Genomic DNA, 13323 nt, shown 5'->3' on the forward strand with positions numbered 1-13323 from the left:
GGCTCAAATGTCACATCCCTAGGCTGAATCTGACCTATACTCTTGCTTGGTCCAAACATAAAACTTTCAAAACCCTCTGAAACCCCATCCAAAATTCTATTTTTTCTTATGCCTATCCATTTTGTTCATATAAGGTACACTCTTGTAATGCTTAATAAATATTAAGAGATCCAACAATCCCCCCAGCAGTGGTTCTAAACTTCAGCACTGTTAACATTTTAAATTTAATAATTTTCAGTGTTAGGGGGCTGCTGTCTACCAACTAGATTCCAGTAGCACTCCCCATCTTCACCTCTGGTTATGAAAAAAGGAAAATGTATTTAGCTCTACCAAATGACTCAGCCATTCTACTCCTGGGAATTTACCCAAGCGAAATGAATTCAGTGTATGAAAGTGTTAGTTCTACCCCCATGTTTATAGCAACTCGATTCACAATAACTAAGATATGGAATCAATTCAGATATCCATCAACTAATGATTAGGTAAAACAATATACTATGGAATATATAGTATTTTCTCATTACAAGAATGAAATCCTGTCTTTGCAACAAAATTGATGCAACTATAGACCATTATGTTTAGTGAAATAAGCCAGTCCCCAAAACACAAATATCGTATGTTTTCTCTGATATGTGATAGTTAATATAGAATACAAAAAACCTCACAATCTGTAAGAATGAAACTGACATCTTACAATTCAGTTATTGTCTGTAGCCCTTGTCTATATTCCTGTGGAAGAATGGTCTTTCTGCTTTTTACTTGTTGAACATTATGGTTAGTGATGCATTAAGCCTGTGATTATAAAGTAAATTGAAATTATGTTATTACAAAAATTAAAGGAAAAATAAGAAACAAAGAAACAAATAAATGAAGGAAGGAAGATCAAGGGAGGAAAGTTTGGTTATTTTCTTAGAATTTTATCTGTGAAATGTGTTCTCTATATCTTAATAATTTTTTTTAAATTATAAAAAGCAACAAAACATTGTCCCAATGTTATCTTGTGGTTGAGAAGGGGCAAATCACTCATGTTTGAGAACTTCTGCCTTAGACATTTTCATGTGAGACAAAATAAGATACAACATCTGAAAGTACCTGTCATTGTCCATTTGGATATTTTAACAAAGTATCATAAACTGGATGGTTTATAAATAACAGAAATTTGTTTCTTATAGGTCTGAAGGCAGGAAATATGCTTTTATACTCACATGACATAAAGAGGGCGAGTGAGCTTTCTGGCGTTCCTTTCCTAAAGACACTAATTCTATTCATGAAGGCTCCATATACATGATCTAAGCACTTCCCAAAACCTCATCTCCTAATATCATCACATTAGGGGTTAGGATTTCAATATACAAATTTTATAGCAACTTATATATTCAGTCCAAACAAGTGATTAAACATAACACACACTTAAAGCACTATAATTTTCTTCTAAAAATTTGACACCGGAGAATAGTATCACCTATGGAATTTATTAAATATGTTTACTGAAACATAACACAAATAATGTTTTTTTTTTAATTTATATAACCACTACTTTGAGAAATACTTTGTTGAGGTGTTTACATGTATGCATAAAAGCTGACCCTCAACTCTAAAATCAAACTTCAATTCCTGTCTCTACCAATTAATGCTTGTGAGTCTTGGGAAAATGCTATAGACTTTCTAAGAAACTTCCCTATAATATAATTCATGTGAAAAATGGGAATAATAATAAATAGCAATAATAATAAGCATGATGTTGGAGTAATTTATTCACTCAACAATTCAAAATGTAACTAGTAAACATCCATGTTCCAATGACCATTCTAGGAAATAAGGATATGGTAGCAAATGTGAGATAATTCTTGCTTCCTGGGAATTTATTAGTAAGGTTATGAATAATGAATAATAAATAAAAAAATAATGCTGTGAATATAAGAAGTATAAAGGACTAACAATGATAGAAGATGCTCTCTCTGATATAATAGTCAATAGAAGGCAATGTTTAATCATATGAGGGGAGATGGTATATAGAGAATATCTAGGAGAAGGGTTTACCAGATTAAGGACAGAACAAGTACAGAAACCTGAGAACATTAACATTACATTCTTGGCTTTCTCAAGTATAGAAAGGGTCTACGGCTATTATATAAAGGAGTGTATTGTATAGCTAAATAGCAGATTTTTATATTTTTCTTAATATTAAGTACTCATTTTTTAGGAAACTCAAAAATCATGCATCTAATGTAGGAAGTGAGATGAGATTCTTAAGTGATATCACACTGCATGACATATTACTAAGGAATCACTCCACAGAGGCAACTATCCAAGAAAATGGAACAAATCGAAAATGGTCTTGTAAAATTTCATTTGGAGTGGCAGTGTTTGTGGCTTGAAGTGTAAGGGATGAGAACAGCATGTGAATTCCAAGAAAGCACCGCAGAATGGAAAATGGATTTTCAACGTGTCAGACAGGGTGGCAACATCTTGTGGCGTGTGGCTTCATCTCAGTGATGGGAAAGGTATGTCATGTGCCTGCTGCTTGCCTGTGGTGCACCACAAGGGAGAATGAGTCGGCAACCATAGCTGAAATACATCAGCAGCAATTTTAGTGTATGGCAAACCATACTCTTCTTTTCAATTTTTCTCCAAATTTGATTATTTTCTATTTATCTCCAGGGGCTGAATGTAAGACAGAAATAAAGAGTTTGGAGGGTAGATGAAGGGGTAGCTATGATATTTAATGTCATCTTTATATTAACCTATTAGATCTACTTTCCTAAAAAATGGGACTACATTAATGGAAGGCAGCAGAAGGTGGTCCAAGTATTTGAGTTCTTGCCACCTGTGGGGGAGACTTCTATGGAGTTCCTAGTTTCTGGCTTCTGGATGGCCCAGCCCTGGTTGTTGCAGGCATTTGGGGATTGTACCCACAGATGGAAGATATTCTTCTCTCTGCCTCTGACTCTCTCTCTCTGCCACCCTGAATTTCAAATAAATAAATAAGTAACATTTTTTAAAAAAAATCCTCTACTATCATATAAATTTAATTTTGTGTATTAATGTCTAATATATGTAGTAAATGACATCAGGCAGAATCAGCTATACTAATGGTAAGTTTACAACATAGGTAGAGAAAATGTAATTGCTAGGATTGGGACTCCAGCAATTAGTATACAAATTTATAAATTTATCATAGTCTCCCTTTTGGGCTTTTTGCAATTTGTTCTTTGAGTTAGAATATAATATAATCTAAAGCAGAAGCACTCATCAAAATGGGCCCAATCAATACTTATGACCTAGATCAAGGTAAAAAAATATTAAATATGGTACAGGTACAATTATAGGTTTGTGGTCAAAGTTCATCTGCAATCAAAGTATTAATAGAATGCATACAAGCAATTCTCAACATATAAGACTTATTTTACTTATCATAGATTCTGTCAGAGTATAAACACTATATTAAATAAGGTTAATGATTAGTTTTAGCAACAAAAAGAATAAATATAAGTTTGAAAACTCAGCTCTAGTGATTGAAATGATTTCAGCAACCTAGTAAAACCTAATAGACCCACAGTCATAATCATAGTCCCATGTTGAGTTGTACATTCTCAAAAAGAATGACTTAACTGTTTAGAGATATTTCATATATGAGTCCTAGAGCTAGAGACACAACCTAGGGGAATCAACATGTTGTAAATACACTTTGATGTGGTAAGTAAAAATGATGAGCAGTTTGCAAGACTTTGTGTGATTTTCACAGTAGAAAGAAATCACACACTTTAACCCATCACCCTATACAAAAATTAATCATTTGTTTAATACCATTCTTCTGGGCCAATCAACGTTTCCTCGTGATAACTTAGATAAAAATCTTTGCTTTACTTATGTCTATGCTCTGAGCATTTTGCCTGGTTCCCCTCACTATTCCTGGGAAGTATTCCTTCTACTCATATTCTCTTTGCTACTCTACTGTCTGTGGTCTCCCTCCTTGCCCTTAAAACCTGGTTCCTGATGCCACTCTTCTGTTATTGCCTCTAGATTTCTTTGCTGTCATTTCAATGAGGGCTGCAACTGAGTTTTCATTTATACCGGATCACTCTGCTTACACAACACTACCCTGACAAGCATTCACACATCCACACACCTGGAATTTTGTTAATTTTATGAAAGAAAATTGTTCACACTCTCTAACCTGTAGCTGTCATACCTTCAAATAGTGACAAAAGTTTTAGCAAACAGAAGTCCATTGTTGAGTGCATACAATATAATGTCTTGAATTTCTGATGGGTGAAACTCAAGAAAAATAAAAATGCATTCTGATGTAGAAACCAGGCTTTGCATAGTGTTTGGATTTGAAGTGGCTAGAAGAACTAGTATTTTCTTCCAGCCTGGAAAGAGAAAACCACTCCCAGATGTCTTAATTTTTCTGACTAACAGAAGAGCTTCAACAATTTATATAATGATGGGTTCAATTAGCACAAGTCTTGTCATTTATTTGCAGTATAAGCAAACACATTCTAACCTATAAATTTTTTAACAAAACTTATGGTCATTGTGTGTTTTTCTATTGAAGATTGTGTTCAAACAAATTAAACAGGAATTGGTAGTTTACAAAAAATTCATCAGGAAGTTTCTTGCTCCTTTTAGTCAACAATAGAAGACACAGAATATTTGTAAATTTTTAGTTTATATAACCATTTTCCCCAATTTACTGAACTAATCATTTTCTTTGTTTATCGATCACATGTAGGCAAGGAAAGTAAATATCCTGTAACTTAATCTATTATGCTATTAAAATGGGAAGCTTCAACATAGCATTTAAATTATGCAGGACATTTTATACAAATCTAATTCTAATAATTTTTAAATTAAGAGTAATCTAAAAAATTAAAGCCTATAGTTTCTGGTAACTACCTCTTTGTTCCTATCATTTATGAACTTGATTATTGTTTATAAACTTGAAGTTGTACTATTCTGATGTTTTAAAAAAATTTTGAAGTTATATTTGAGGCATGATTGTAAAAATAGAGAAGCAATAAGAAGTATGACCTTAATATCCTTTTTCCATCTTTCAACCAGAATGTGTCCCAGTAAAGTGAATTATGTCTTGCTGTCCTTTCTTCCTTTTTTAGAAAATATAGCTGTCTCACATAGCTAAAAAGTTTTCGTACACATTTTATTTAAACTTGTCTCATTTCTGATATATTTTCTTAACATTTGCTTTATTTTTAATAATTCATTCAGAATATACAACATCTGCTTGAAACATTTGACCAGATCAACTTTATTGATGTAAATCAACAAACCAATTACAATGCAGGGAAAAGCTGCCATATAACTCTTTGCAACCCATCACTGAATGGCTGTGAGGGGCCTCATGTTTGGAAGGCTTTTAATTTTCGTTATAAAGTTCCTTGAAACAGATGTGAAAATTCACTCATCTCCCACATTGTCTAGTTCAAGCAGCTGTAAATTATTTCATGGATTACACTTGAATGAAATGAAAGCCCTGGGATTATTTCATCTAGGCAGCTGTTATTTTCTTAAATTAAATCAAAACACTTCTTTGCTTGATTAGCTCTTGGTTATTTGCCATTATATAGAGATAAAATGCTCACAAGTCTTTAGCTGAAATTAATTCATCTTCTTCAACTGTGTTCCTATGATGTGGAAGATGAATCCCAATTTTATAGGTTACCTTTAAAAATAAGTTACTGTTGTGAAAAAGAAAAAAAAGTAGTATTCTTCATAAGCTTTTGAATAAAATATTCATATAATGCACACATTTTACTTGTAAAGAACAGTTAGACACAAGAAGTGTCACTGCCTAATGTTAACTACTGGGATGAAAATTTTGTCAGTTTTTCTCAGCCAGATGGTGTAAAGTTCCATTTCAAACTCCTCCAATGTCTCCAGACTTATCCCACTGCCTTCCAGAAACCCATATGGATAACTTGAAGATAGCGCCATGTTGGCATGTGTGAAAGTGAAAGCATTATCTCTTCCTGAGTTCCCTAAAGTGATTAGATGGAGAAACTTTTTCCGGTTTTTCCATCCATTGTTCACTACACATTATTGAGTCTTCCTCCAAAAGAAGCTTTGAGTCCATTCTCTCTTCCTCATGGTCCTCAGGCTCTTACGTGTGGACTCCCAGTAAAGGCTTCTTCCCATCACAGCTCCCTGTTCACAGTTTCTTCTTTTTCTAATGGATATAGATAAGTAACAAAAAGTATTCCTTCAAAAACCCATTTCCATAAATCAATTCCAGGTAATGATCACATTATCTAATGATTAATTAACTAATTATCAAACTATATGAAGTCTTGTGGTCAGCAAATACCAATTAATGCTTTCTGTGTGCTGGACTCATTTCTATGACATTGAGATTACAAAGACAAAGTTCCTATTCTGAGATGTTGAAAAAGATATAGAGTTTTAAAAATAAGTAAGGAATAGATCTTTGTGTATATGTGTGGAGTACAGATACATGTATATTTAAGTAGGTAGGTATGTATGTGTGTGTGTGTGTGCTTGTGTGTGTGTGTGTGTGTGTGTCAAAACAAGTAATGAAAAAGGTTTTAGGGAAAAAATAAGGGCAGAAGGGATGATAGCAAGGAATGAAAATAAGTATTCTTTTAAAGATAGTCAATGAAAAGATTAGATTTAGCTCATAAATGTTATTCTTGAATAGTTCCAATGACTATTATTCTTTTCATTAATATAAATAGTATTTATTTAGCTTAAAGTTGCAGAACAAAGATTATTTTAAAATATAATTTTATCAGCATAGTCATGAAATATATTCTAAAATAGTACTGGCCAATAGAAATATAATATGAACCTTGAAATGAAGTAACATACTCATTTTAAATTTTCTACTAGACACATTAAAAAAGGAAAAACAGGTAAAATTTTATTAAGAAATTGTATTTGACAGGTTCTATTCATAATATATATTTTAACATGTCTCTCACTGTCTAACTCTGCCTGTCAAAAAAAAGGAAGTTAAACATGTAGTCAACATGAAAAATATTTAATTAGATGTTTTGTTATTGCCACAGAATCAGAAACACTTAGGATAACAAATTCATAAAAACTGAAAACTCTATCCTTTGGAATCCTTTGATTCCAATTCACTGGAATCACAGTACTTTTTTATAAATATGTGCATATTTATGGTATACTTTGTGATATTTTGTTACATATATACATTGTATTATATCAACCAGGTTAAATATATTTATTCTTTTTTTTTTATTTAATGACCATAAATTTCCAAAGTACAGCTTATGGATTACAATAGCTTCCCCCCCGCCCCGTAACTTCCCTCCCACCCACAACGCTCCCCTCTCCCACTCCCACTCCCACTGCCCTTCCCCTTCACATCAAGATATATTTATTCTTTCAAGCATTTAACCTTTCTTTATAATGTAAACAACCCCTAAATCCTATATTTAGATATTTTTTAAAATAGAGAAATATACAGCACATTAACATTACATATAGTCACCCTACTGTGCAATAGAACCCCAGAACTTCTTACTCCTATCCAGCTGTAACCTAGTTCCTGCCAAACAAACTTTCCTTAACCTACCCTCTGATTTTCCTCTCTAGCCTCCTACAATCACCATTCTATTTTTAACTTTTTTTTTTTTTTTTTTTTGACAGGTAGAGTTAGACACTGAGAGAGAAAGAGAGAAAGGTCTTTCTTCTGTTGGCCAGCGTGGGTTGCGGTGGGCGCACCGCGCTGATCTGAAGCAAGGAGCCAGGTGCTTCCTCCTGGTCTCCCATGCGGGTGCAGGGCCCAATCACTTGGGCCATCCTCCTCTGCTTTCCTGGGCCGCAGGAGAGAGCTGGACTGGAAGAGGAGCAACCGGGACAGAATCCGGAGCTCCAACCGGGACTAGAACTCAGAGTACCGGCACCGCAGGCGGAGTATTAGCCTAGTGAGCCGTGGCACCGGCTATATTTTTAACTTCTATGAGATCGCTTATGTTTTTATTTTGTTTTATTTCTTTTTTAAAACTTTTTTTATTTATAAAAAGGGAACAAAGTTCAAGTATTTCATATATACACTTTAAAGAGTGTAATAGGGCCAGCACCGCAGCTCACTAGGCGCGCTGGCCGCGGTGGCCATTGGAGGGTGAACCGATGGCAAAGGAAGACCTTTCTCTCTGTCTCTCTCTCTCTCACTGTCCACTCTGCCTGTCAAAAAAAAAAAAAAAAAAAAAAAAAAAGAGTGTAATGATACTTCCCACACTACTCTCCCTCCCTCACTTCCATCCCTCCTCCTCCTTCCTTTCTCATTTTTCTTTTAATTTCTATAGTGACATTCTTGCAATTTGCTTTATAATCACAAGCTTATCCTTCCACTAAATAAAGAATTCAACAAGTAGTAAGTAGAAAAAACACTGTTCCTCAAGAATGTAGACAAAGGCTATAAACAATAACCAAATTTGAAAATGTCAGCTTCATTCTTATACATTACATGCTCTGTATATTAGTTACCACAAATCAGGGAAAGCATATGATATTTGTCTTTTGGGGACTGGTTTAATTCACTAAGCATAATAAGGTCACCTATTTTTTAGCCTCCATATATGAGTGGGTTCAGGTGATATTTGTCTTTTTATGATTAGTTTATTTTGCTTAACATGATGACCTCTAGCTCCATCTATGTTGTTACAAACAACAAAATGTCATCACATTTTATGGTTGAGTAATATTTCATTGTTCATATGTACCACGTTTTCTTTATCCATTTATCAGTGGATGGATACTTACATTGTTTCCATTTATTGACTTGTGAACAATGCTTCAATAAATATTGAAATACACATGTCCTTTCAGCAAATGGATTTCCTTTCTCTTAGATATTTGTCAAGGAATGGGATTGTTGAATCATATGGCACTACTATTTTTAGCTTTCTGAGGCAACTTCATGCTGTTTTACACAATGGTTGTACTAATTTATGTTCCCACCAATGGTGTGCATGGATTTCCATTCCTGCACATCACAGCCAACACTTGTTATCACCGCCTTTTTAATAATAACCATCTTACTGGGGTGATGTGATTTCTCTTGGTGGCTTTTTGAGTTGCATTTCCTTGATGATTAGTGATGTTCAGCGTTTTTTTTTTTTTTTTTCATGTACCTATTGGTCCTTTGTATGTTTTCCTATTAGAAATGTCTGTTTACACCTAATGACCAATTTTAACTATTTGTGGTTTTGCATTGAGCTGTTTGAGTTCCTTATATATTCTGAATATTATTCCCTTGCCAGACGTATAGCTTGTAAATTTTTTCTCCCATTCTTCAGGTTGTCACTTCACTTTACTGGCTGTTTCTTTTGCACAGCAAAACCTCTTATGAAACCTAATTTGTCTATTTTTGCTTTTATTTCCTGCGCTTTGGGGATCTGATCTTGAAAATACTTGTCTATTCCAATGTCCTGAAATGGTTTCTTGATGTTTTCTATGAGTTTCAAAGTTTTAGGTATCGTATTTAGATACTTAATACATTTTCAGTTGATTATTGTACATGGTGAAAGATGGGTGGTTAGTTTCTTTCTTCTGCATGTATATATCCAATTTTCTCATACCAATTATTAAAATGACAATTCTTTCTCCAATGAATGTTCTTAGCACATGTGTCAAAGACCAGTTGGTCATAGAAGTGTGGGTTTACTTTTAGGGTCTCTACTCTGTTCCATTGATCTATAGATTTGTCTTTATGCCAAAACCACGCTGTTTTAATTACTATTGTAATATATTTCATTTTTTTAAAGATTTATTTGTTTATTTGAAAGTCAGAGTTACACAGAGAGAGAAGGAGAGGCAAAGAGAGATAGAGAGGTCTTTCATCTGCTGGTTCACTCTCCAATTGACCACAACAACCGGAGCTGCGCCAATCCTAAGCCAGGAGCCAGGAGCTTCTTCCGGATCTCCCAGGCGGGTTCAGGGGCCCAAGGACTTGGGCCATCTTCTACTGCTTTCCCAGGCTATAGCAGAGAGCTGGATCGGAAGTGGAACAGCCAGGTCTTGAACCGGTGCCCATATGGGATGCCGGCCAGGGCGTTAACCCACTGCACTACAGCGCCGGCCCCTATTGTAATATATTTTAAAGTCAAGTAGTGTAATGCCTCCTGCTTTGCTCATTTTGCTTAAGATTACCTTAGTTCTTCATGGTCTTTTGTGGTCATACAAATTTTAATAGTGTTTCTTTATTGTTCTGTGGAGAATATCATTAGATTTATACTTTTATTCCTTTGTATTAAATCTCTAAATCTTGTGTCTTTTTTTTTCTGTATATTTCAGTTTGGACTAGCCACATTTCAAGTGCTCAGAAAAACATGTGGCTCTTTACTAATGAACTAGGTGATGCAATTCTGTAATATATTGAATATGTTGACTATATTAAATATAAGTTCAGAATGTTTACATAGTTTTATTTTTCTGAGCAAAGATTTATTAATAAGAAGTACATTTATGATTATGAGTTATAAATCTCTAAACTTATTCAATGAATGCATTAAATAAGTATATTTATTTCAATGAGGCATAGTTTATAGAGATTATATTACTTGTAATATTGTCTATGTTTAAAAAGAATATTCCTAAAATTAATTTTTATAATTTTAAAAATGCTTCTTTGGTAAATTGGTTTCTATAAATATGGCAATAGTCACCTTTCTAAAATGCAGGATTGATCACTTTAATCCCTCTTCCTGATGGGAGACTACACTCTCCTAATATCACATTCCTGCCTCATCTAGCGTGTGTACATTGACACATCTGTCATCTAACTTAATTCAACTTCCTGATGACTCCCTTCTCAGTCAGTTTTCATTCAGAAAACTAAAACTCTTCTGTGAAATTAAAATTGCTAGGAATTTAATTCAAGGAATTAGATGCTTGACCTGAAAGATTGAGGATCAATGCAGCCACCATCAACTTTAAGATATTAACTGGCTGGGGTTCAGTGGGTCAGGGATTGGCTGTTGCCACCCAAAAGTTAAAAAAAAAAAACTGCTGGAAATTGCTCTAAATGTCACAAATCCTCTGTAGTACAAGCATGATTATTCTGAGGATTAAAAAGGTTTAGAAAAATCAACCAATAGCTCTCATCTCTACTGAAGTCCACCCAAATGGGACTGCTGCAAAAGGAAATGAATTAGTCTATCCCTCTTCTACTCTCCAGATGTGCTAATGACTATTTGATGAAACTCTTTGTGGAGAACTAGACAGTAAAAGAGAAAAAAAAATGTAATTCTTAATCTTATAGCCTCTGCAACATAGGGAAACATGGGTAAAAGTAAATCGTGCTAAATGCCAAGAGACAATATTTGGCATTTTTTTTAATTCTTGGCTAATTGTTCTTCTCATTTGTTTCCTACAACATTTAAAAAGATTCATTTTTGGTTTTTTTTTTTGTTTTTTGTTTTTTGTTTTTTTTTTTGGGTGGAGGGGAATAGAGCTGACAACACTACATTATACTATTGTTATATATCATAGCTTTCTTTTTCCCATTTACCAGATAGTTGAGAAGGGACGTCTCATTATATTCTTAGAATTGTGTCTATGAAGTGCTTTGGATCTGTTCTCTTTGTATTAATATCACATTACCATGAGAATTGATGAGAATTGTGTTGTAGTAATTATCACGTATATCATGTCACCTTGAAAATTATACAGTAATAAACTCCTTTTTAAATTTTGCAATAATATGATTGCAGGAAGCCACTGATTGAGGCTACTGTTGCAGGCAGTAAGAATTCACCAGAACACAGAGAGGAATGAGCAGGTTTAGGTTTATTAAAACTCACTGCAACAGAGCAGTTATTGTAATAATCCTAAGTATTTTTGGTAACAGAAAGTATTCCTGGTTGCCTCCAAGAAATTCCTAGTTGGACAGAATCTGTCCTTCATGTACTGGTTTTGTACCTTTGAAAACAAAGAGGTATATCTGCTTTATCTAAAGCACTAGAGTCAGTATTGTAAGCGAGTATCTTCAATAATATTTTACATTGGAAAGCAATTCCTAAGAAAGAAGGAAAGGAGAGAGGGAAGAAGAAAAGAAGGAAAATTCTCCCCAGCAAAGTTCACTGAAATGAACAGACAGTAGATAGATTAGCAAGAGAAAAGAATTCAAATTATTAATGTGAATGGAGGCATAGGAAGATAATTACCCAGTTAGATTCAGAAACTTACATATCTTTCTTTAGAAGAGAGAAGGAAATGGTGTTGCAAGAATTTTTGTGGAGTGGAAAATGATTTCAGAGGAGTTTAATGTGCCCCCCAAAACAGGCAACGACCTGGGACAAAGTTCCTCTGAGTTCCACGTGTGGTGTTTGATTTCCAATTTCTTCTCCATGGTTAATTCTTCCTAGTTAAGGAGATTTCATAGCAATTACATTCCTTCTGGGAAAGGAACTTTCTTAAATAATCTCTAGTTTCACATTTTCACATATGATCCATCAACAAATAATATTGGGTCAGGATTTTCAATGGGAATCCTTATAAAAAGCTAAATAAAGTACAGAATGTTCTCTAACTGAGGCAAGAAAATTGAGCAGTTTCAGTTTTCTGGTAGTGGCAACAGAAAGGCCAAAGAACCATAAGATCAAAAAGGAAGCTATATTTTAATTCACTGGAAGCACCAACTTTTGAAGTTGCTGTTATGTTGTATTAACAAAGTTTGATGTGAAGGCATGGGGCAAGGGTGGTGTGTGGGTTGTGCTTAATCAAATATTAAAATGAAGGGGAGTTTGTGTCAGGGCTTGAGAACTACCCATTTTTGTGTCCCATTTCGGGAATCTTGGAAATGTCATGGCACCAGGAGCATGGGGAGAGAACCTCCCTGCCTATATCAAAAGCACACAGGAAAAGTTAAGAATAATAATAATAAAAAAAAAACCAGAGAGAGATGATTTCAGATATATTCTGATTAGAGAATGTTAGAAGGGAAAAATGGAGGCAGACTATTAAGAAGCAAAGATTTTGTATAATCGCTTTTGGCTTTGTTGGGTTGATTCTGAATTGAAATCAAAGGCAAACTATAGGGAAACAGGAGGTTGTTGATCACATCCTGAGCATTTTAGGCTAATTGCCTAAAATTTGATTTCCCAGGTAGGGGTTGTGCATCACGGTTCTGTTGTCGCAAACATTCTGTCCATTGTCTGTGTGTATTCATTCTCTAGCCATTTTGCCTTCTGTAAATCTCGCATAATTTGTTTTCAACTATTTGTAGAAATATCTTTTTAAAAATTGGAACATGAGGTTAGATGTTTGTGAAAGAAATTTAAAATAGTATTTTGCTTAACAAAATACTGGCATATA

The 13323-nt window shown here is 34.2% G+C and overlaps 1 protein-coding gene across 1 annotated transcript in view; it reads left to right on the top strand.

Annotated features, from left to right (window-relative positions):
* Nucleotides 1–13323, top strand: part of C6H8orf34 (chromosome 6 C8orf34 homolog) — a 491602-nt gene that overhangs the window by 305057 nt on the left and 173222 nt on the right.

This window comes from Oryctolagus cuniculus, chromosome 6 (assembly GCF_964237555.1).
Source record: "Oryctolagus cuniculus chromosome 6, mOryCun1.1, whole genome shotgun sequence".
In the NCBI taxonomy this organism is placed as follows: domain Eukaryota; kingdom Metazoa; phylum Chordata; class Mammalia; order Lagomorpha; family Leporidae; genus Oryctolagus; species Oryctolagus cuniculus.